Raw genomic sequence first — 22407 nt, 5'->3', positions numbered from 1 at the left:
GCGAGATCTCTTTCTGTTTCTTGTTGCCTCTCTTTCTCGCCCATTTATGAAGTGCCAACGTTTTGCTTGCGGTTTTTCTTGGTCTTTTTTTTAAACAACTTTTCGCCGTTGTCGTCGCATTCCATTTCCTGTTATCTCCTCTTCTGACGTTTTCTTCCATCTTCCGTCTGTTCCATTTCGTTTCCAACACGTTCCGTGTCTCACTCAATGCTGTTTTGAGTGAGTTATTCGACTCTGTTTTTTTCTGCAGTTGCATCCTGCTGTTTTTCCTTTCTTATTTATCTGCAAGGACATGGACCTTGAGTCAAGGTTATTGCAATGGGACGTTGGGAATTTATTAGTTTGAGCTCGAGATATTTTGCTGTGTTCTAAAAACATGGATAAAGAGTGCAAGAATAGCTAGAAGTTTATTTAAAATGTAGCTGCAAAAGGAATTTGTATAATCTACATGCTTATAGAAATATAATATATTTCGGCAAAGAAAAGAACACTTTTTAAAACACTTTTTCTATTAGAAAATATAAAATATCAATGTCAATGTAGGAATAAGTCAAGACATATATATTTTCTAAGTTATATTTTTTTAATACTTAAGAGGATATGATGGAATTCAACTACCTATTTTATGATTTAGTTTAGTTTGTTTTGTATTTTTTTTGTATACGCTGTATGCTAGAAGCTATTCCTCTGGAAAATTCCCCCATAATATTTACAGATGTCAACAAATTGTTATGTTTCCCAGGCAAAAGTCAAGACCTTTGTCAGTGCCAATTAACCCGCTAAAAAATGCAAAGAAAATGCGGCTGCGACAAGGAAACTCGAAACAACTGACAGTTCGTCACATTCATTACGTATCGCTTGGATTGCCAATTGCCATGACGGAAATCCTGCGATCCTGAAAAACGGAACGCGCAGATCCAAACTAACTAACAAGCTGACTAATCCCGCTTATCCTGTGCGAGGAACAAACCGTCTTGTTGTGTGATTTTTGTAATTTGAGACATTTTTTAAGTCGGGTAGCGACAAAGTGGGCATGTCACTTTGACACTTTCGCCCTGGGAGAAATGGAGAAAGTGGACGGGGAGGGATGCGTCGTGTGTGTTCTGGTTACAATTGCAGCTAAGTTGATAGCTATAAAATGTTTTAGCAGTATTAACAATTACAAAATGAAAACAGTCGATAGCATGAAATATTAGGATAACTTTAAAAGCAATTTTTAAGACACTAGAAGTCTGGTTGTAAAAAGTAGAGTACATTTTTTGAATCTATAAACAGATTTACACTACCTATCATACTGCTTATATTTAAATTTAAAAAATGTAAATGTTCCTATTATTTTGCGCTCGTCTGTGCATCTACATGTGTGTCTTTTTAGGTGGCAGTCCCGTATGTCACCAAAATGTCAAAAGCCAAGGAAAACACAAGTTGTGAAAACAAAGGGCGGCCGCTCCGGAAAAAAAGTGGCCACTTGGCACTTGTAAAAATAAACAATTCTGCTTGTTAATTAGTGCGGCTAACTGTCCTCGTTTGACTTTCTCCTTGTTATGTCCTTTCCCTCTCGAAATCTCAAGTATTTGGCCCTCGGCTTTGTCGGCAATTTATAATTTCTTCGATACTTTTCCCTTTCTCACTTAACGATCGCTTTGGGTAATCGAACACTTTCACTTTGAATTTGGCCGACGCAGGACTGTGGAAATTTCCTCTGGTCAGCAAGAAGGACATACATTTTCCTGCTCCAATTTTCCTGGGCGGTCACTTTGATTGATGATTTGCGGCAATAGATAACTAATGTTTTGAGCTGGCCTTAATTTCATTTTTCACTCTGCTCACTTGAGATTCCCCTGCTTTGTCTGCGGCATTTCCGCTTCTTAAGTTCGAATAACACTTTCCGGGGCTTCGATTGCAAAAGGGTTCTTCTTCATCCAGGGGGTTTTCAATTCGTTCGTTTTTCGAGCACTTGAGCCGCCCTGAAGTGGGAGGCACGTGTTCGTATTATTTTTATTACCATTTCCATTTCTTCTGGGGGTCTGAAGACGAGGCAGCGGAGAATTTCCGCTTGGCACTTGCCTCGACTCCAAAATCTGCCCGATAAGCACTAAAAGCGGAAGCAACCCAAGCACTATTGAGTTTCTATTTATAAAGCGGAATTGCAGCAACATGTGTGCTGGAAATGAACATGATATGGGGAAATGTGCACTCTGCATTGTATGATTACATGTAATACATTTTATATAATTTGATATCACTCTGTGGCTTACTTTGTAACGGTAAGAAAAAGCTTGCTGTTACCTGATAGCATTTTGTATCTTTACATTTTATTTATAAATGTGTATATATTTGTTTAATCTTTTAATCTACCTATTCTAAATCGAATTACAAGCTTAATAATTCATAATCCATAACAGAATCTTGATGCCATCCCTCAAGATCCTCAAATCACATTAGGCATTTCCAGTTTTTGGTGCCGCATTGTCTGGCAAGGATATTTGCCAAATCATCTTTCATCCTTCACGCATATTTCCCTCGTGTCCTGTGGCCTACCCGCAAATATTTACCAAATATTTTCCATTATTTTCAGTTGTTTGCACTGAGAACGCCCACAAAAAAATGAAAATACAAATAATGAATATTTCTGTGGGGGAAAAGGAGGAAGGCTGGCCAACCGGTTTGTCTGGCTGTTTTGTTCTGGAATTTATTAATGAAACTCATTGGGTTGGGTTTTGCTTTTTGGGCTTTGCCCTGGGGACCCAGTTGTATATAGTTTTTTTTTTTTGTTTGTTTGCCGTTTGGGTGCATCTTCAAACCGGAGCCGACGCTTTGATAAATGCCCGGCACTCTTGGCTACCGGCTCCGGGTTTTCCACTCTTTTTTTCCTTTTAGCCCGGTAGCAATTCCGCTAAAAGTTGGACACTGCCTTTATTCCCCAGCTATTTGTTTATGCAAAAAACCACAGAAGTGAATAAGGTAGCAAATTTTCTGGGAATTCCCTTTTAGCAGTCACCATAAATCTTTGTGTATCTCCGACCTGGCTGGTTTTATACATGTATATACATACATAGGTGTATATTCGTGTGCAGTAACAATTGTCACACCTTTCGGCGGCCACTCAGCAGAATCCCCCTCGTCCTCTTAACCCCTCTGTGGTGCTGTGTGTGTAATTTGACTCATTAACAAACCGAATCCGAGCCTCAATCTCTGATGTCTGAAGGGTTTTCGGTCTGTCTATGCCACATAAATCACAACTTAAACGATGCGTAATGCTGTGGCCCCAGATCTTGGCTTTATTTATTTGTTTTTTGCTGCTCTAAAATTTATGTCATTGTCGGGCAACGCCTTTTCTTGTTTTCCCTTAATTTTTTTGTTAAAGGTTTACCCCTGCAATTGGAGTCCAAGCTTGCTCTTGCTTAATCTTCACCAAAACGCCCATTTTGTGCACCTTAACACTAAATTTACATATCCACCGAGGCAGCTGGTGGATCCTGCTCTTCTTATTTTTTTATGGCCCAATTACAGACGGCGATTTCACATTGCAAATCCGGAGTTCGCTCTGCCCGGCAGCTGCAAAATCGGCGGCTTGGGGATTGGATTGGATCCTCAAGATGCCGCAGATTGTGCCCATAATTGCAAACGGGCGAAATGAGTTCACTTTGAGTCGGCAATTTGCCGGTAATTATTACCCAATCCGTTGGGGAGACCAGGCGGCAAAACAATAATGAAAATTCATAAATTGGCGAGAATATTACAAGGCGGTGAAATGTGAAATGCAATGTAGAGATATATGTACTTATTGCCTTTTTTATTAAATTTCTTTTGAATGCTTTCTATTAAAGGAGTTTTATATTATATATTTATTTATATATTTTTTAAGCATATATTGTACTTATCCATAATTTGCGTATGCTAATCCCCAAAAGATTTTGCCTCGGGCGGCACATTTGTAGTGGCAATTTCTGCGAATTTCTGCCACTTCCTGGGGCAGGATCAAACGGACCGTCCATTTGACAGATCTTCGCCAGTGCGGTTGATCGAAGGACTCGCTCGGTTTTAAGTTGTCAATTACAACTGGTCCCGGGAACAGCCTTTGCCATTTGAACCTGACCGCCGCCGGGAGGAGCGTTTTCCGTTGTTTGTCGAAGGAGTCCTAAGCCGCTAAAGGCGCAACACCCACTTCTGCAATTATCCTTTTTGGCCAGCGCCCACCAACTGCGTCCCAGGTGCTCGGGCACTGGGTGTTCGAAAAAAAAACAAATACCCAGCTTAAGCCTGGAGGTAAAAGTGCGAAAGTAGGAAGTCCATCGAGCCCTTTGCACTTGCCGCAATCTCACTTTCATTCATTGCACAACATAATTGAGGGCGTCTAATTGCAGGTGAGCAAAAGAAAATGTACCCGAATAATGGGCGGGTATCCTGGCATTTATATAGATTGACTTCTTAGCGCCTGGAACACGTGCAGCAGTTGATTAATGGTGGCCCAAGGTTGGGGAGGTTCTATTTCAAAGCCTCAAAATGGTGGTTCCCAGATATGGTAAGACAAAACAAAAAACGAAACGAAACGGGGCAGCCTGCAAATGTTGCACATGTCCTTTTGTCATAAATTTAACGCAGGGAAGGCTGAAAACAAACAAACCAAATGTCCTTTATACTATTTTTTCACTGCTGCCACAAGGCACAAGTCAAGTCAAGCTGAACCGTTTGCTCTAAATTGAATTCAAATAGTAGACGAATACGAAAAGGGGAAGACTCCTCGAAGATGCTGCTGCATCTGCCCAGAAAAAGATCAGGCTCGGTCCTTCGTCCTTTTTCTCGGCAATAGATCATTTTCCACGCTCGGCGCGTTCGTTCCCTGGCATTATATTGAAATTTGTTGTGTTGTGCCAACAAAATATTAAAAAATTTCATATTTGATTTGCATTCGAGGCAGCGTCCTTTTGGGTTATATCCCTGCATTGTTCGACTTTTGATGCGGTTTTAATGAGCACTCCATGCTCGGTCACATCAATCATAATTAGGTTGCTTGTGTGTGGTTTTCAGGATGCTGGATTTTTGGGTTGTGCCCAAGGCGGTTTCCATTCTTACAATTGTGACAGATATGGGATTGATTTGGAGGGTTATAGTTGGGATATGATGGCATTTTTATGAGATATGTCTGTTTATAAAGGGTTGGCAATAAGTGGCAGAAAGACAGGGTAAATTGTTCGATAAACGCTTGAAATTATGGATATGTAATTCTTGAATACTTAACAAGTTATGGGAAATGTAAAGAATTTTAAAATATATTTTATATTATAATAAACTTGCTGCCAAAGCAGTTGCTACATGTAGAGTTTGTTACCCTTAGCACTTTGAACACTCATTATTCACACTCCACACTCACACGTCCATTCAAATGAGTCAATGCCTTAATCTGCTTGCCTCATGTGAGGTCTTTTGCAACGCCCAGAAATGTTGGTTTTTTGGTGCACGTCTAGGGTTTCGGCTCCGTCTGCTCCTTGCTGCTGCAACACCCTTTGATGAGGCACTGGCCAAAAGGATACATGCATCGCCCTCCTTTCCACTTTTCGGTAGGTGTTGCTAATGAAGCGCTGTGTGCGGTCCCTGGAAATTTGAGAGGCGTCAACAGGCGCTAAATCCGCTTAAATTGTGGCGGGAGCAGGCTCTTTTCGCTGCCCTCTGCTGACACTGAAATATGATTGCATCTGTTTCAAGAAAGGATATATTGCTCTAACAACATATACTAACAAATTGAATACTGTTTCTCCACATGCCACATAAGCTAAGAGAAATGGAACTTGCTTCTGAACTCTTAAGTTTCTGTACACCTATTTTCTTTCAGTGCTTACTTATTTTTTTGGACGTGCGTGCATTTAACTGCCGCCAGAAGCCAGAGTTTAAATGGCTTCGTTGCATTTAGCTTCGTTATCGAATTGTAATGAATTCATATTGCGTTCGATTCCTTTGCCAGCTGACTCCTCCCGGCTTAAAAGGACGACTTTGACCTTATGTCGTCATTGCACGCAGCTCGATTGAAGCGTTTAATTGCATCAAGCAGGACTCGTCATTAGCGTAATTAGATCTTTCAGTTCAGCTCAGTTACAGTATCATGCCTGGCGTGTCCTTCTGCAATGCCAGCTCCTTACTTTCTTTTTAATTTTACTTCTGTGTGTGTCTCCTGCTCTTGTGCTACTAATTTTGATGCCATGGTACGTGCGCAATTTGTTTACCATCAACATAATTGGCCTGTCCTGTTTCCCCCGGGGACCACTTGAGCCGCTTTTTTTAAGCGCTTTTTTATTTCATCGGGAAAGTCTTGCGGCCCCAGGCAATTAGTTGGAATGATTAAGCTGATGCGACGACTACTCCCTGCCAACTCTCCTTGGTAATTACATTAGTCGCTGCCCTTCGATGAATCAGCCAAACACTCACTCAAATTGGCCCGACCATCTATCATAGGTATACTTTTATCTAATGGGGGGAGCATCGAAAATTCGATCGGCAAACAGCTGCGGTGCTTCAATTGTGACACTTTCCGCACAATGCGGAACTGTTTTTCAATTGGACCTTATTCAAATATTGTGAGTCCTTGTTAGCTTGTTTGTTTGTTTGTCGCTTTGTCAATCACGCTGATCGATCTGGTCCACTGAAGGGATCTGTACAGGGGTTCGAGTTCGGTTTGCCCTGGGTTTGCCACACACACGCCACCCAGAAACCACGATGATTGATCACACACTCGCATTGCCCAGACACTTTTCCATTTTCCGCAGTGATTTTGCCCAGACATTTCATACATGATCGCTGGAATATGATGGACGATCTCTAGTAATATAAAAAGATTTTAGTTACCAAGGCTTGATAATAATATAATATGTAAATGATAATAATGATAATATGTATTTCCAACATACAGAAACTGTTAATTTACATGATTTTTATATGATGAAGATCATGGCGATCAAATTTTAAGTTCTGCGGCTATTCGTTTCAAGGGTTTAATTAGCTATTGTTGTTTAAACAAGCTAGCATAATAATCTTTATCTTTATCTTTACGATTCAGATCTCCACAGCTCTCAGCGTTTTTTACTGCATTTCTAATTTGTTAGGCCACCTTATAGTGATTGTACGACATTTTAGTGCCCGCTAAATGTAATAACTTAGCTCTTTCTCCTTTCCCGCCTTTCTTGGCGGCACTCCCCTCAAGAATTTTCCCCCTTTTCACGTTTCTTTTCTTTTTTTTATTGTCGACTGGCCCACTCGCTGACTAAACGTTTACAACTCCCCGAGCGCCTTGGGATAATTTGACACTTGACTGCACGACTTGAAGTATTTTTGTGTGTGCCCAAGTTTATGACTTACAACTCTTAAAAAACCGCAGCAGCTACAAGGAGAAAAAGCGGCAACAGCTCCCCCACATTAATATATATAAATCCCACACAGGAAAACTAATCAAAAATACCTTTCTGGGGCGACAATAAAATTTATGAAAATTAACATAAAAATTTCTGTGCGATTAACTCGAAGGCGCACGCACATAGAGGCGTTTTTGGCCATATGGAAAATCACATAATAAACAAACGGAACCAGAGCAATAAAAGCAAATATGGCGACACACGTGTTGCAGGGCACCCAAGATGATGATGATGATGATGGAGACGATGATGGGGGCCTGCTTATCATTTCTCCGGGCCCGGAAACACGCTCGATTCCACGGTGACAGTATAGTGGATGAGCGAGTTGGCCAGGCCAATTTCAACTTTGGCGACAACAAGTCACGCCAACAGCAGCAGCAACTTCAGCAAAAGTTAAGCTCTGTGGCGCAACCAAAGCGATTAGGCTGATTGGAGTCAGTGTGGGTGCACTGGGAGAAATACAATGTTTGTTAGCAAATATGTTTCTTCTTAGAAACAAATTAGTCAAAAGGTAGCATTCAAAGTGAATTCTTCTTGATACGAAACTTAGACTACTTCAACTACGAAAATATTTGTTTAAGTGCATTTTTATAATCCTGAGCAGAGGGGCTACGACTTCGGATGCTTTCGAATGGGTAAGGATGAGTCTGGTGGTGGGTTTGATGCGCCAGTTGGCGCTACCCACTTTCGGAGGTGTATGCTATACGCATAAAACCAAACAAATGCTCCGAATCTCACGCGCTCGCTTTATGAGTAATGTGCACCTTATGCCGCCGCCAAGTCGAATGTGATTAGGGGAAAATCCCTAACGGGCCCCGCCCCCTTTTTTTGGCTTTATTAACCCCTTAACTGATGATGTGGCCGCGTCTGTTGTTTCAAAATATTGTGATGGCATCATTTACACGCCGCTTTTCCGATTTCAGTTGATCCTTGATCTGCTCAGAGGGTTGTTAGTTTTATGCGTCTATATTTTTTTTAGAAACTTTTATGGTTTAATTTGATTTTGGGCTTAGTTCCTTGAGCCGCAACAAAGCGTATTTCCCAGAAATTGACAAACTCTGGCGTAGCTCATCAAAATTAATTTTATGGCCAGCCAAAAACTTTCGACAACAATTTGGCTTTCCCGCCAGCGAACTACGTTCATTAGGTTCATTTCTAAACGCTTTTGGGGGAGGGAAAACTTTTGGTTAATTAAACGCAAATTGTTGTGGTGGCGGCAAATTGCGAAAAAATTGCGAAACTTTGTCGCCAAGCCATTAAAGGCCTTTTGTCACAAAAGTTTATTGTCTCACAGTCGAAATAATAACAAAAACGGGTTAATTGCGCCCAGGCAAAAATAGACAGCGTGAAAAAAGGCGAAAAGGAAAGGAAGGCAAACAAATGACATTCGGTACTTTCTGGCTTTTATGTGTCGGAGCCATAAAAATGTTTTTGGCCAAGAGAGAGAGAGAGATAGAGAGAGAGATAGAGAGAGAGAGAGAGAGAAGAAAACCAACATGGCGTCGCCAGCTTCCTTGGGGTTGCCCACTTGAATGGCCAAGTATGTGTTGACACTGGCATGTAGTTGTTGTAAGTAACGAGGAAAATCAGGGGAAAATCCAAGGGGCTGGGTTGGGAAAATGGGGCCTGTGGGCGGTTGGTTGTCCTGCGTCGCTCTGCGCAAATTTGCCACTTCAACAGCTCCTTGCGGATGCCGTAAGCACTCTTGTGAACGAGCTCTGGAGCATTTTCATTTATTTTCCTCACATTTTCCCCAGTTTTTCTCACTCTCTCGCTCAGTGTCGGTGTCTCTCCTGGACTTTCTGCCGCCCCCGGAGAATTTATGCTTCTGCATTTTTCCCTTCCTCCATCCGCCTCTCCACTTTTCCGCTTCGATTTTTTGGCAAGTTGGAAAGTTGTGAAACGATGCTCACGGAATTTTAAGCAGCCGCTTTCCCAGCTTTTCCTTCTGCTCTCATTTCTTCGCTGCAGTGCGGGGTTTTCTCTCCTGCCTTTTTTGTCAATATTGTTACCGAGCAGCGGAAAATGTGCTGTGAATTTTAAATTGGTTTTTCTTGGCCGCGCTGAGTTGCTTACATAATCAGCGAGAAGTTTTGTCTGCTCCTGGAGATTCTTATGTTTTATCTAACTGCGAAATCCACACCGAAATGTCTGTGTGCAAACAATGGATTTTTAAGCGGCACTAAAGATTTTTGAGTTATGCCAAGAAACTTGAAATTGTAAGTGCATTTTGCATTTAATATTTACAAATTGTTATAGAAACATTTAAGAGAAATACTACTCAGACAAATGACCTTTTAATACTGTAATTAACCCGTAGCTTGCCTCATATACCAAATTAAAACCTTACCTTGCACCAAGAGACATAACAATTACGTGGTATTTCCCAAGCCAAAAACCCAACTGTTCATTACACTTAGCAAAATGGTGGGTACTCGGTATAACTACCCCCCGCCCCCTACAAGTGCCACCCAACCAGCATGACCAACGAAAACAATTAAGCCAAAAAAAATGAGATAGACATTGTATAAACAGACATGCATAGTAACCGACACTTATGCTTATCTGCATAATTTATGGTTTAAATCGGACGCAACCATTTCCACCGTTTTGTTGGGAATTGCACCACGTGGTACCAACGAAAATGCTAATAGACGCCACCCAAAAAAAATTGTAAAACAATTAAAATGTAATAAGCCGAGGGGTCAGCTCTCAAAGTCACTGGGCGGTTTTCCTTTTTATTTTTCCCCGAGCAGTTGGGGATGGTAAATAGAGTAATTAATAATGGTTGGAAATTTGGAGGGCAGGTAACGCCTCTATTAGGCAAAATATGATAAACAGTTTTTCTTGACCAAATTTTGGTTGGTAATGCCAAGGATGTCAGTGGGTTAAGCGGCGGTTAGGGTTAATGCACAGCACCCGCTGAGCTTTTGATTGACACTTGACATTTCTTTTTGGCCAGCACCGTAAGCGGAACATTTTCTTGACATCGTGACTTGTTGTGGTTTTTCTTTTTATTATTATTTTTACTCAGCCAAAGCGAGATGAAAATGTGTTGATAGTGCTGTGTAGAAACATTTGTCAGGCTTTGCTGGCTAACTGTGCTACACAGTTAAAAGTACAGTTGCTGGAATTATGATTATAATTGCAGCAGAGACTAAGCAAAATAATTTACTTGGAAATATTTTGTTTTAATATACAAGATTTCGTTTAGTTACAACTTAAATGTAAAGCCTAAGAACTCAATAAAAATCCTGAGTTCTCTTACTGGAACCCATAGCGTTGAGTGTACATGGCAAACCAGGCTACCCATATAAATTTATACCCGCTCACATAGTATACCCCATATATACACACATATGTAAAGGACTAAGGACTCGGAAGAGCAAAGAGAGGAGAACGAGAAGAAAGGATCCACAACGCAGACAAGCCCAAAGCGTCAAGTTGTGAAGCTGTGTGCAAAAAATCATTAACACGCACACACCCACACATACACAGATGTGGTGCCTCCCATTCAGGATACATATTTGTATATGTGTGTGTGTGTGTGTGCTAGAGGGGCTGAGTGTCCTTTTTCCTGCGCTGCCTCTGCGAGACTTGCCTAAATTACTTGGCTTTTTACATGCGGCAGTGAGGCACATTAACACTGTAATGTGCAAAAAGTGTTCCTCTGCCTTTGAGTGTTTGTGTGCAAGTGGGCGTGCGGGTGGGCGGGTAAACGGCATCCTTGCTGCCTCAGTGTCTCTGTAGTTGTAGTTGTGGTCCGCGTGGAGCTCATTGCCATGCATAAAAGGTTGCAGGGAGAAGAGGTTTATACGGCAAGTTCTTACTAAAATTAAGTGCAATAACACAACTTTAACATGTTTTTAAACCATTATGACTTATATCAAAAATGCCATTTACTAAATGGACAGTTTTTTCTGCTTTCTATACTTTCAGCGTAGACACATTTGTAGTAGTTCAAGATTAATTTTGATCCTGTTTCCTGCCGCATAAACGCCGAGGCTCCCAGGAACGCTGGTGGGCGTCTGATACTTTTAGTTAAGATTAATTGTTATATATTAACATGGCGTCGAGTTACGAAGTCTGCGAAAACGAGCTATTTACAAGCTAAACGAAAGTTGACTTTGCCCAAACGACCACGAGAAGCGAAACGAGCTGAGTGGAAGCTGATGCTCATGCTGATGGTGATGTTGATGTAAATGTTGTCTCCTGGCCGAAATGGTAGTGAAAGTGTTTGGGGTATGCAAGAAAATCAGGAGAGTGGTAGTCGGAAAAGGGGAAGAAGAGCAGTGGCACTTTAATAAAGAGCCGAATATTTAAGAGCCGAGAGGAGGTCCGACTGTTTATGGCGTATCTTGTGTGTGCGTGTGTGCTAGATTTATGTTTGCCCATTTTCATGTTTTATCATCAGCTGCTGCTGCGACTGCGACGGCGGTAGTGGAATTATTCATGCCATTTGCCATGTTACTCATACGCCGCGTATGAAAAGGGTTTCAAAATGGCTGCCATTTGGCCTATTGCGTTTGAATTATGGGACAAAAGGGTGCGTTCTGTCGGGCCAACTTTGTTTTTGTGTACTGCGGCTTTATCTGGGAAATGTTGGCCTTGCTTTTTGGCGAATGGAGGCTTGAATGTAGTTCGAAATGTGGTGCGAAATAGAAAGCTCTTTCGGATTAACCATTGGGTTATGGAAAATGTATGCCCCATAAAGGAATAAAGTCATCTACGGTTCTTTAAGTATTTTGCAACATTGGCCAATAATATTTTATTACATTACCATCCTGATTAGCTATCGATTCCTCATCTAATTACACCCCTGCATTGTAAAGAGCACATTAAACATTAAATAAACTTTTTGGACCATCAACCCCTCAGATTTTATGTCCTTGCCCATAACAATCGATCGTTGTCTGTTCCAGTGACATCTTGGCATATGTTTGGAGAATCTGCTACTCCCCTTTTTCCCCTTTTATTTCCCATCGATGCCCTTGTCAATTTTTCGCAACTGTCGCATTTGGAACCACAAACAAATTTGTCTACGACTTTCGAGATGAACGCACCAACGGTCGCAGTCCAAAGGCATATTGACAGTCCTAACGGGAACTCAATACGGAAATGGTTAGCGAAATGCCAAGCGAACATCCTGCCACTACCCCGCCCATCGATATCCGTGCCGCCCACACTCAACGCTCTGTCACTTTGGGCGCAAATTTCGCCATTTCCACCCTCGCTAATGTGCAAATAAAAATGTTAAAAGGGTCCTGTAGCACTCAATTACACGCCCTGGTGACCATTTCCCCAACCCCTACCCCCAAATTCTCGCAGTGTGCGTGACTTGTGTGTGAGTGTGTTTGTGTGTGTGTGTGTGCCAAGGATCCTTGCTGTGTAGGGAAAACATTATGGCGCGCGAACGGAAGTTGCCATCTTGTTGATGGCAGTTAAAGATAAGCGAAAGCGAACACAAAAAAAAAAAAAAATAAAATAAACCCAAGAAGGACGCGGTCTTTTTTTATGTTTCATGCCCTTTGTTTTTGGAGGGTTGTATTGGTTGTGTCCAATATAAAGTGAGCTTAAGTTTAGTAAATGTAAAATAGAATATTTTATATGTAAGAGTTGTATTTTGAATATGAATTTATTCTTCTTCACTTATTACTTAATGATGAAAGACTTTTCTTATAATGTTCCTTATTTCTAAATATCAAGTTAAATTATTCTAATATTAAGTATTTGCTACGTAGATATAGAAAACTTAGGGTATCTTCTCACCAAGTCGACTAAGCATTTCGGCTGCCTTCTATCTTTTTTGGCCATTTTCCCTGTTAGATTTTCATGCTTTTCCGCGTTGCTCGCTGCTTGGCTGCTTTTTATTGCCTGCATTTTATGTTATTTGTTTCTATTTTTTGGCTTCCCTTCTCTATTCCATCCTGTGACCGCCATGTTGGCAGTTATCTCGACTTTGCTTCCTGTTTCCGGCCCCTAGCCATCCCCCAGTAATCCTCCGTCTGTCTTTGGCATTTAAGTTTTATGGCTGTTTGCTTTGTTATTTCCCTGAATTTTTTCCACTTGACGCCGGGTCTCCTAATTTGCAATTTTGTATGGAGACATGGACGACGAAGCCTTAAAGCGGTTTTGTCATGTCATTTGGTAATTGGGTGGCAGCGGTTGGCACTTTATATATTTCGCCGCCAGTTGGCAGAACTCGCAGCTTGCATCTTGGTCACACATGGTCACACTGGCCAGCGCTTGACAAATTATGATTTTTATACCAAAGAAGGCGTCATCAGTTTCACATCTAAATTCGACGAGGGGAACTGCCCACTCGTCACGACTTTTTTTTTTAATTTTTGCCCCCTTATTTGACCAAATTAAGTGCCCCATAAAGTCCACATTTTTACAGGTCATAAAACAGTCCAGAAATCGAACTTCAACGCTGCCGCAAGCCGTTCGATTGAGTGTATAAATAAAATGTCCGTTTAAAATCAATAAATTATAATTAAATTATAACTTAAGCGCATGCTAATTTCACCGGCTTGTGGATACCAAAATACTTGAAAGCTCCCCTGCGGCGTTTGTCGTCGCATTCTCGCAATGCCTTTTGTGAATTTCATAAAAATATCAGAAAATTAAACTCGCGCCCGTAAAACTGACACATAAAATTGCCAAATAAAATTGGTGAAATAAAATGTAAGGACACTTTTTAATGAGCATTGCAAGTTTTTTAATGTGAATAAAGTGTCAGATGTGTCTTGGGTTGGGCTTAACATTAAACTTCCTCGTTTTGAAATATTTTTGTACTGTTTAGCTTAAAATATTTTCCATAAATAAAAATAAGCTAATATTTCAATCCTAGCCTGTCAAACCGTAATTGTATTCTTTATCCGAAACAAAAGTAAACAAAGGTCTCAATTATGTTAATAAGTTTCACGCCCTTCCACGAGATTTGGCAAGCCTCCGTACAACCCTTAAATTTTATCCATAACTCCCATAAAAATGCAGACGCAGACAAACAGTCAGCATCCTTTCAGGGTTACCACCTTTCACCCCAAGAGCGGAAAATTTCACCAGCCACAAGGCAAACTCCATTCAACACCAATTAGGGATGATCATCGGAAAAGCGGAGGAAAACGGGCGGTAAAACGGAGGGTGGCAGGTGGATGGCTGACGGAGTTGTCGTCGGTCCACCCCAATTGGGGTGTCATTTGTTATTGAGCCAGAAAAAAGTTGACTTCACTCCCCGGGTGCCATAAATACATCCCACAGCATAGACAAACAATCAACAATTTATGCGACTTGCGAGTGGATGAGTGGCCCACTTGAGAGGGTGTGGCGCGGGGTGGTGCTGCAGGAGTGGTTGGAGCGGGGTAGTGCGGGGAGGATCGATGGTGTGGGTAGCAGGATGGTACCCTGCTAAATTGCTCAATAACGGGGGCGCATGTTAAACATGAATTATGAATTGTTATTGAGATTGATGTTGTTGTTGCTGCTGATGCACTAAAAATAAATGTATGTACTTTTGTAAGAAATTGCTTTTCTGTAAGAAAATACTCTTAAAATATATAAATTATTTGCAAAAAATACATTTTAACTATTTTCATCCTTAATTTTTTCCTTTTTATAAAAGGAGCGTTTTTAAGATTAGACGGTTACACAATCGTTTTGCTACAACTTTAGAAAACAAAACACTCTACTCTTTATTTTTATTTAATTTTTTCCAGTGTATTTCATCTCGACAAGGCTGAGAGTTAGCTTCCTTCAAAACCAGCTTGGCTTTGTTTTGTGTGCGGTAATTTCAATGAAATCATGTTGAGTAATTGGTGCTGCTGCTGTTGCTGAATTTTCAGGGGTGTATAAATAACCCAGGGGGTGACTTTGCACAACCACCCCCCTCCTCCCACACAAAGCACCCCCCACTCAGAGGATTAGGCCACCGCTTTATGCGGTTAGTATTTATGGCCCGCTTTGCCGCCACTTGTACTCGGGAAATTGTGGCTGTGTTTGTGCTGGCATTATGCTACACATGTAACGTGTATCTGATTGATGTGATACCACCCAGGGGGTGGTATCTATAAATGCACCACCCTGCGAGTGGTTGGTTGCTTGCTAATTTGGGCATAATTTGTGACTGTTTATTTATTTTGGCCACTTGGAATTAATTTCCTACAAATTGTGACAGCTACGCAGCGATGAAGTTACTTTTTACATATGTTAACATTGCTAATAAAAAAAGGGAGTGGGCAGGAAAATATAGAAAACTTTGGGGAGATATTTCCATACAACATTTTATTTTATTCTTTATCGATTGCAAAGCATTCATATTTTAAATTAAATATATATAGCATATATTTTTTACTAATCTTAGGTTAAGACCTGTTTTCTTTTGAGTTATACCAATACACAACCAAAACGTTCGTGTTGAAAAATGTGATGTTTAATTTCGCACATTAAAATCAGAAAATTATCAGACACGAAAAGCCATAAACCGCACACCGAATGCCCCCTTCCACGGCAACAAAAGTGAAGGAAACAAGCTGAAGGAGACTACAGTGAGTAAGATTAAAATCTTCCCAGAATTGTGTGGACAAAGCCAAGAGGCAAAGCCACATAAATGAGAGAGGGGGAGCGTCTACTGCAACCTGGTGGCAGACAGGGCCAAGCCAAAGGAGTCAAATCGATATTGGCAATGAGAGACGGAGGCCAGACTGCCAACGACACCAGCTAAAACAGGGCACTGCTAAAAAAATATATATAAAAGTTTGGTCACGAATAAACCCAAAGACTTAAAAACAAAACTTAAGGCCCCATTAATTCAATTAAACTTATATTATAATATAATTTCTGTTTATAAAATTTACTCAAAACTTTTTCACTCAGTGTAAGAGCTACGCCGTCGACGTTGGCATGTAAACAAATCGATTTGTTTCATTGATGACATTCTTGGCGAGATTTTTGCAAAATGTCATAAAGTTTATGACTTAAGTCTTTTGTTTGGCTCTGACTGGGACGGAACCTGAGTTGGAGTCCGCGTTCGCGTCTGAGCCTGGGCCTGGGCCAGAAAATATCATTATTAAACAGATCGAACTGGCACCCAACCGGTTTGCCATTAAAATCAGCATCCGAGTCTCAGAACTCAGAGATCAGAAATCAGAAGTGTCCCCACAGCCCGTTTGGCATTCACACCTACAAAAGTGTCATGCGTTTGGCATTTAACTTGGAAATACGAAATGCTCACCTCTCAGCCTTTGCAGTTGTATAGGGTTTTTCTTTTTCTTTTTTTTTTTTGCGCATCCACAAATTTAACGATTAAGACGTGTTAAATTGTTAACAAGCCACTTGCAGTTATTGCCAATAAGCTGCAAATTTACGAGGCTTGGCTTGGTCTCTTTGTGGGTTTGGCTTTCTGTTCGTTTCCACCTTGTGGTTTCCGACTCTGGTTGGGATTAGCTGCTCTTCTAGCCCGAGGTCGCCTCCATTTGCATGAATACGATGCCTCCAGTGCATCCAGGCTGCACTTCTTCTTGGCCAACAAGCAGGGAAGATCCCGCCTGTCGGTTATTCTTCGCTGGTGGCAAATGCATTTGAAATGCGTGACAAGCTCGTTGGGTTGCCTTGTTTATCATTGCGTTTTATGGGATCGTTTAAAAAGGGGTTAGAATTGCAGTGGCACGAGGTTAGACAAGTTTAAAGGAAGCACTCTGTGGGGCAAAGTGAGCTGCTGTATGTAATCTACATTTTAAGGACTAATTTTCAAAAAGAATTACACATTTCAGAACGCAAGCAAGATCTTCAACCTGTTCAACATAGCTAGTTCCACTTTCTTCTGAAGATATCTACTATAGCACTGAGTATATGGCCCGAAGACTGCTCAATTTTCTTCAATCTCGTCTACGATTTCATAGCCATTATGAAGCCCCCGCTTATCTAAAGCTTAGCGCAGCTCAGATCACAAAAACATCGAAACCCAAATCCAATCAATAATGGACAAAATCCTCGATCTATACGCGTTCATAGATCAGTCTTAGCCATGCTTATTGCAGTTTAAACAGACACCGATATAGACATAACACTGCCGTTGAATGCCCACATCCAGATACATAAATTGGGGCACTCCAACTATGGCCAGAACCGATATCCAGCTATGAAATCCAGCCGAGATATCCATCAGTGCTTGGCCCTATTTTTGGGGCGTAACTTGCATATAAACGGTGCTAATAACACATTTAAACTGGCCAACAAATTACCGTTTTCACATTGCCTGGGCAGGCAGCTCGATATTCGATTCGTTTAAATATCTTTTCAACAAATTTTCATGCAAATGAGAATGGATGTAAATGGTAAATCTGTCTTTTGTTAACGGCAGTGGTGGTTAGTTAGCTCTTTTCTAGCTAGATATTATGCTAATTGAAACGATGTAAGATACAAGCAATATTGATGTACTTAACAACAACTACAAAACAACAAAAGCTAGTTTTAAGTAACTTAGAAAATGGATAATAATTTACAATTGTTACCATGAAAAACTACGAGCACTAACAAAATCAACGTAGCTCAGCTTAATTTAAGATATTTTTCTAGAATAGGTACATGATTTTCGTAGCTACTTTTTATGCTGATTAGTTGCTAGCACTCCCCACCCTTTTGAAGCTTTTTTTAGTGGTCCCAAAACAGATGACCAGCATCTGGCCTAGACAATGCGACGACGGCGGTCCAACTCGGGCGGGCTCATTTGTCGCGGCCAGGTTCGAACTTTTCATGAAAACTTTTGGGCCATAAAATGTGTCAAGCGGCGGACAAAGCGGCGAACTGCTGAAAAGAAATTTTATGTGAGCGGGAAAATATCAACAGCGTGCCATTGTCCGGATATTGATTTCCAAAGGTGTGACGACCTCTTTTGTGCGCATTCGATTGGATTTCGAGGCGATAACGCTGGGGGCGATTTATGAATGAAATCCAGAGACTCAGATACGAATAGTTTATAGACATAAAGTCTGGACGGCATTCGGATGTTTGAATGTTTGGCTTTTTGTTTGGTGACTCACATGCGTCTAACGATTTGTTTGCCCGCTGCGCGTTTGTCTGTGAAAGTGTAATATTGTGACACTTTTGATTGTGGCACCCCTGCGAGTTTCGTCATTAGAAGCAGAATGGAAATGGAAATGGTAATACAGCACTGAGCTCTGCTTAGCATCCGTAAATGGTTCTATTCTAGATATTGTTGCATTGCTTTCCAATTAGCGGAGAAAAGTCACAATTTATGTTGCATTTATTACATAATTTGTCCAATTTTATGTTAAGGCTCAAGAGTTTTACGAGCCACGTTTTGTGGCCCTGCTACTTGGCCCTCGTTTTCCATACTTATATATATATATATACTTCTAGCCCTATCTACTTCCTTGGCCAAGGTTTTTCCAATTTCAGTGCCGGATTAACAGGGATTTTCCGTGCTGAATACTTGCTCCGCTTTCCATTGCCATTTCTCTTTGTTTTGTGTGACGACATTTTTCAATTAAGAAAGGATCACAAGGCGCTTAGTAAGGCAGTTTGGCTTTGGCTCTGCCGAGCTCCATCTTTGCAGAAGTTGGCTTTTAATTAATTACAGTTTCCATTAGAGATGAGAAAATTACACCCCTACGGCAAAGAGTTCGTGGAATTTCGAGCAATAAAAAGTTATGCATTGCTTTAAATGTAACAGTATGATAAATTTAAATAAATAAGTATATATTAAATATGCATACATCAGGGGAACATCTTTGGTTTATGTTTCTCTGCCAACTTTTTGGCAGCTGAACTTATGACAAACTTTAAGTTGGCAAGTTTACAAAAAGGGTTGGGTATGCTCCAAATTAAAATGTTACCATATTGATGGGATGGCTCTTAATTTAATTTATTTTATCATTTTCTGTAACCGTAAACCGGCTGCCATTATTCAAAGCATCTTAAACTGGGCACTTAGCAGCGGTCAGCAGTTAGAACTAGCCGGCTGACTAGGCTAATCACACTAATTAAGCGAATGGGGCATTACGTGAGCTGCTTCTCGCATAGCATCACATATTAGATATGTGTGGTTTTTATTTTTCGCTCAATTATCTACTTAACTTGTTAACAGTTTCTCAATAGCCAAATCAAAACTATACTATACGTGTATGTTTGCATATAATTGCCTTCGTTGTTGTGCACCTCATAAACAATTAGCGACACTCAACGATTTCGTTTGTCGTCGCGCATTAAATTAATCACAAAAATTAATAAATAAATGTGAATAAGCACACATGAGCTGCTAAGGTGAATGGCAAGGTAAAGCTGTTTAAATTATTGCCGTACTTAGGGGCTGGCTGACCACACGACGGCTACGTAATAATTAAGAAATTTACAAACGATTTATCAAGTTAATTAAACGTTGGCAGCCGTTGGGTTTCATTATAAGCCAAACGAATCGAATCGAATGAATACAGCGAAACATTGATAGATGGCCAATGATCGAAATCATTTCACACGATCATATGATTGAGCTTACAAATAAAACTCTCTGCTGATTGTGATTGTAGCTGTTGCTAATTTGCCAACTACTTTGGATCCATTCAATTCAATGGCGAAAGCTGCTCGTTCGACTCAGACTTGGCCATATGAATACATTTATATATATGTACAGCAAAGTGAGAGTAGCTCTTGGAGGAGACAATGAACTCGGCTGGAAATTGAAATGAAAATGGCATACTGCCAGATGTGTGTAATTAAGTAAATGTGGAAATTATATGCTAAAACGCGAATAAATACGGCTGGTTGAGCGATTGATCTATGACTTGATTTCGCTGCGGTGAGTGAATAGAAATTGTACGATCACCAATTCAATGAATAGAGTATAGTAGTTAAGAATTATATCATTAATATATTCATATTACAGCTATTTCAACATTTATATGACTAAATTTTAATCGGAAATATTGCTAGATTTATGGGTTTATCCACTCCACCGATTTATCTCTATTGCCATTTAATTTTCTGGCCTACAGCATATGGCCATTACTTCACTCCCTCGACCACCTTTGCATCCACCCACTCAGGCTCGTTGGCCATCAACCAATAATCATCATCATTACGGAGGCCAAATGCTTTTAGTCATCTGTTTTTCCACCATTTCCTATATTTCCCTCTCAAGCCGATAAGCGAAATTAAGCGCATTTTTGAGATACTCGTACTTTGGATCCATTGAAAGCTTATCGAAAGAGCAGCTGAAACTAAAGGCCTGCGATAAAGCTAATGAAAATGCGTTTTCTAATTGCACATTAGGCAAAGTGAAACGATTTTCCACGTAAGTGGAAACTCAGCTAGAAAACCCCAATCCCTTGGCAAAAGATCTCAAGTGCAGCTTCTGTTTATAGGGCGCACGTGTTTTGTTTTTTATCATTTGTATTTTTTTTTTTTCTATTTGAACAGTGGGTGTGTTGTCGTTGTTGTGGACTTTTTGATGTATCGTGCTGGGCTTGGGATTTTTTTGTATGTTTGTGCCGTGTTTTACGCACCACTGACTGCCATTAATTTTAATTTGTGCGTCAAACTCAAACGCAAAACGCCTTCGTCTCTCGTTGACTTTTCCGCTGGACAGTGGGCGAAAGTGAGATGGAAATAAAACACAAAAGAGATGGGTATAGAAGCTGACTGGGGGAGGGGGCATGAAAAAAAACAATTGCACACAATCATTTTCAATTTAATGTCATTATGTGCAATTTGTCAACAATGTCCACAAAGCAGTCAGTCAGCCGTGTGTCTGTGATTTGCCTAAAAGCAAAGGGCGTAGTCAAGGGGGTGTATTTGCATGTCTTTACATAATATTAAAAAAAAGTGTATATTTATTTATTTCTTTTGGAATATAATTTAAATACCTTTCCGATTTTCAATTAGAGTATCGACTGACTCCTAAATAAACTTAATTCTTATAATATTTGTTAAATTGTTTGCATAGTTAGGTGTTTTCTTTATCATATCCCCTTCAATTAGTTCCCCACCTTCCCCACTGGAAATATGCAAATGACCAACGGTAGCTCTTCCCGGCTGAAGTCAAATGGAACACCCCCCCATTTCGATTGGCTAAGCCCCCCCATTTGGGCATTGTTTATTTATACGGCTACTTTTTGTGCATCCGACGAATTCGTGACGAAAAGTGATTGAAAGTAAACAATAAAAGCGACACTCGCCTGTCACTTTCCACTTGGAAATCCACCTCCACTCTCGACTTCCAGGCGAAGCAATCTAACCATCGGCGAATTTCTTTCGCTTTTTTTCGGGGGCCACTTGACTCACGGCCTTTCATTTGGCTAACAATTTCTACTTTGCGTTTTTTCCATCCGCCTGCTAAATTGGCCAATTGCGATTGGTAACAGCCGCGGCCGACATGCCAAACAATTTAATTCAATTAAATATTTTTTCGTTGACTGCCTGTCGTTTGTTATTTAGCGACAGTTGTTGCCTTCGCGGCAATTGTTTTATGTGAAATTTGTCACACTGTCATGTGCGTTATATAAGCAAAGTTTGGGGGAAAAGCGGGCCACCACCAGGTGGACAATGGGCAATTTGCGCCACTTGAATTATTCAAAATTTCAGTGGAAAATGGCGAGAAAATTAGCCCTGGATCGGGAAATGGTTTAAAAATTCATTGCCAATTCCGGGTAAATTGGCGACAGTTGAAAGGGCTGAGATTTAAATTGGCCAAGCAGCTGGCTTTTCTCCTCTCAGTTCTCAGTTCTCTGTTCAGGATAGGAAATTATTTTCGGCCCAAATGGTTCTCAAAAGCAATCGAACCTTGAACTAAATGGTGCTTTCGGGAATGTCAAATATTAAATTAGAAATAATATTAATTTCAGCTAATGCTATACTTATCGAATCTCATTAGGTATCTTCCGTTCTCCTTTCCCGACCCTTCGAGCCCGCATCCCAAATCATTCATGGTTGTTCATCCCAAAATTAAATTTCCGATTTGCCATCAGACTATTCGGGCTAAAGAAAAAAA

This window comes from Drosophila simulans, chromosome 2L (assembly GCF_016746395.2).
Source record: "Drosophila simulans strain w501 chromosome 2L, Prin_Dsim_3.1, whole genome shotgun sequence".
Classification (NCBI taxonomy): Eukaryota; Metazoa; Arthropoda; class Insecta; order Diptera; family Drosophilidae; genus Drosophila; species Drosophila simulans.
This window is presented reverse-complemented; position numbering follows the sequence as displayed.